Here is a 3,459-nt window from a genome sequence, read left to right on the forward strand (position 1 = left end):
ACAGGATGGTTTGGGTGGGAAGGGACCCTTCAAGGCCATCTAGTCCAACCCCCTGCAGTGAGCAGGGACATCTGCAACCAGAGCAGGGTGCTCAGAGCCCCGTCCAGCCTGACCTGGGATGTTTCCAGGGATGGGGCATCCACCACCTCTCTGGGCAACCTGGGCCAGGGGTTCACCACCCTCACTGTGAAAAACATCTTCCTTATACCTAGTCTAAATCTGCCCTCTTTTAGTTTAAAACCGTTACCCTTTTCAGCCCTGGCAGCTGCAGGAAGGTCTCCCCGGAGCCTTCTCTGCTCCAGGCTGAGCCCCCTCAGCTCTCCCAGCCTGTCCTCCCAGCAGAGAGGTTCCAGCCCTCGGAGCGTTGCTGGGGCCTCCTCTGGCCCCGCTCCAGCAGGTCCATGTCTCTCCCGTGCCGAGGGCTCCAGAGCTGGACACAGCCCTGCAGGGGGGTCTCCCCAGAGCAATCCCTTCTAGGGATGCTGTTTCTACGCAGCCTCCGTGTCCCCACACACTGCAGTCCTTCAGGTGTCTGAGCAACCTTCATAGCAGTATTTCTCAAACTGCATCCCCTCGTCCCATCCTCACAGCTGTCTTCTGCTGGTCAGTAAGAGCATTTGAGTGAGAGTCCCCTGTTACACTCGGGTTTTCTCACGCAGCCAGGTAGCGCTGGCAAGCTCTACTGCCATTTGAAACGGATGCGTAGAGCAGCTCTGAAGCTCTGGGCAGGTCCTTGCAGACCAGGAGAAGCGGTGCCAGGCTGAACAGCATTTGGAGAATCACTAAATTATACTGGGGAATTTACAGCTGCAGGTAAACAGAAGGACAGTGAGTATAACCGCACTGTGCTAAACTTAGGGTCCTGCTGCCTGCCAGTCTTCTCGTAGACAACATGGAAATCGGAATAACAATAACAACAATCATCATCATCGTCATCCATTAAGTTTCCAGCTACACAGGGATTTGCTTTAGTTTACAAATTCTGGGCCTGGTGGTGCTTGTGGAGGTAGACAACAGACTTGGGTTTTATTTCATGTATATCGCCAGCTGAGGGAGAACAGCGCTGTGGAGTTTGTTGGTGCAGATGTGGGAAGAGGAGCACTGACGTATCTCCTGAATAATTTTTTTTCTCCATCACCAAGAGATACCCAGAGTCTTTAGGCTTCAGGATACACCGAATAGAAAGCTTAAATTTTCTCCTGCAGCACTGAGCACATCCCTCGTGGCTTGGGCTGCTTTGCTTTTATGTAGGAACCACTCGGCTTTGTGGGAATTGTCATTTCTGGGGCAATATGAGAACTGACAAAAACTACCCAAACCGGTTAGATTTGGTATTGCTTTCCCCAGTGAATTCGCTGCAATGCAGATTAAATTAGTGGCTGAAAATTTAGTTTGTCTGCCTTGAAATGGGGACTGAAAGGGTTTTACTAAGTGGATTAGTTCCCCAGTTCCCTGGAGAATCTGTAGATGGTGCCCTTTGCTGAGCGCATCACCTCTGCTGAAATACTACTTGTTTTTCCCTCTCCTTTTTCAGGTCGTCATCTGTGAATGTCGGCTGCTGTGGCTTCCTCTCCAGAGCATCACAGGGACGCAGTTTCCCTTCTGTCTGCAAAGGAGAGGAGTAGCACGCCTGCAAAATGCAAACTTGGGATGGACAAACCCTGCGTTTACTTTCGTCTTTGGTGCAAATAAGGTGAACGCCCTCCTTTCATTGAAATGAAACAGCAGGTAAGGATCCAACACCACCCCCCCCCCCCACAACCCCCCCCCCCCCACAGGTCTCTATCTTGATACCAGGGAGTTTATGAGAAGTATAAATGCGTTCCTGAGAATCCTTACGGGTTCATAAATGCCCCTTGGAAGTTTTCTCCTGGAGCTGGTTAATCATCTGGATTTGCAATTCAGTTTAAAATTAGAACTGAGTGCCAGCTACTGGGAAGGAAGGATCTTTCAGACAGTAAATCTCAGGGCAAAGCTGGAGTGGGCAGGGGAAAACTGTCTGAAAGTTTAATTTCAGATAATTTTCTGCATTTACTAGCTGCATCGGCAGATTTGGGTGAATCCAGGGCAAGCACATCAGAGCTGGAAAAAGAAACAAGAGTCCCTTGTCAAATTCATTTTTCATTGCTGTAGGTGATGCAAAAAAAGACCCTCCTGGGGTCTGACCGGTGCCTTTTCCCCGAGGGGTTCCTACACGTGCCTCTGACAAAATGCCACCTTGTACAGCTTTGTCTATGGCTTCATAGCATTGATGGCTTTTGGCTGGCCCAAATCTTTCCCATTTCCTTTCTGCCAGGTCCTTGTGTGTCTACATTAAACTTGACATTACTGAACTGCAGTGTCACGTCCATCACTCCAGCTCGTCCGACCTCATCCACATCTTCCAGTATTGACAGTGCTGCTGTACGACTCTCTGTGATCAGCAGCTTTCGGTACAAATCTCCAACTCTATATGCCAAAGTCATTCATAAAAACAGTGACTTCCCATTGCTTCCTTGGAAATGCATCTTTTCTAATGTTACCACCGGCAGATTTAATTATCTACAACCTAAAATACTCTTGATTTTCCCCCCATCATTACAACTATAGCACTCTGGCAGCATGGACCTCCAGGGGAGGCTGCCATTTCGAAGCAGGGCGCATTCAAATCCCCCCTCTGGGGCTGTAGATATGTAGGAGATGTTTATCCATGGTGTTATGAGCTGGCAGAAGCCCTGTAAATCCAAAGAGGAGCTTTCAAGTCAGAGCTGGTTGGGCTGGAGTGATGCTTTTAAGATCCTAATGGGAAATGATCCTCCTAGAAGCTATGCTAAAGCACATGGAGGGCAGGGAGATGATTTGAGACAGCCAGCATGGCTTCACCAAGGGCAAGTCCTGCCTGACCAACCTAATGGCCCTCTATGACCGACTGACCACATCAGTAGACAAGGGAAGAGCCAGATGTCATCTATCTGGACTTCTGCAAGGCCTTTGACATGGTTCCCCACAACAGCCTTCTCTCTAAATTGGAGAGAGATAGATTTGATGGGTGGCCTGTTGGGTGGATGAGGAATTGCTTGGATGGTTGCACCCAGAGGGTAGTGGTCAATGGCTCAATGTCCAGATGGAGATCAGTGATGAGTGCTGTCCCTCAGGGCTCTGTATTGGGACCAGTACTCTTTAATATCTTCATCCATGTCATAGACAACGGGACCGAGTGCACCCTCAGCAGGTGTGCAGCTGACACCAAGCCGAGTGGTGCGGCTGACACACCTGAGGGACGGGATGCCATCCAGAGGGACCTGGACAAGCTCGAGGCATGGACCCATGTGAACCTCATGAGGTTCAACAAGGCCAAGTGCAGGGTCCTGCCCCTGGGTCAGGGCAACCCCCAGTATCAGCCCAGGCTGGGGGTGAAGGGATGGAGAGCAGCCCTGCCGAGAGGGACTTGGGGGTCCTGGGGGATGAAAAGCTGGACAC

This window comes from Phaethon lepturus, unplaced genomic scaffold, assembly GCF_000687285.1.
Source record: "Phaethon lepturus isolate BGI_N335 unplaced genomic scaffold, ASM68728v1 scaffold6822, whole genome shotgun sequence".
Classification (NCBI taxonomy): Eukaryota; Metazoa; Chordata; class Aves; order Phaethontiformes; family Phaethontidae; genus Phaethon; species Phaethon lepturus.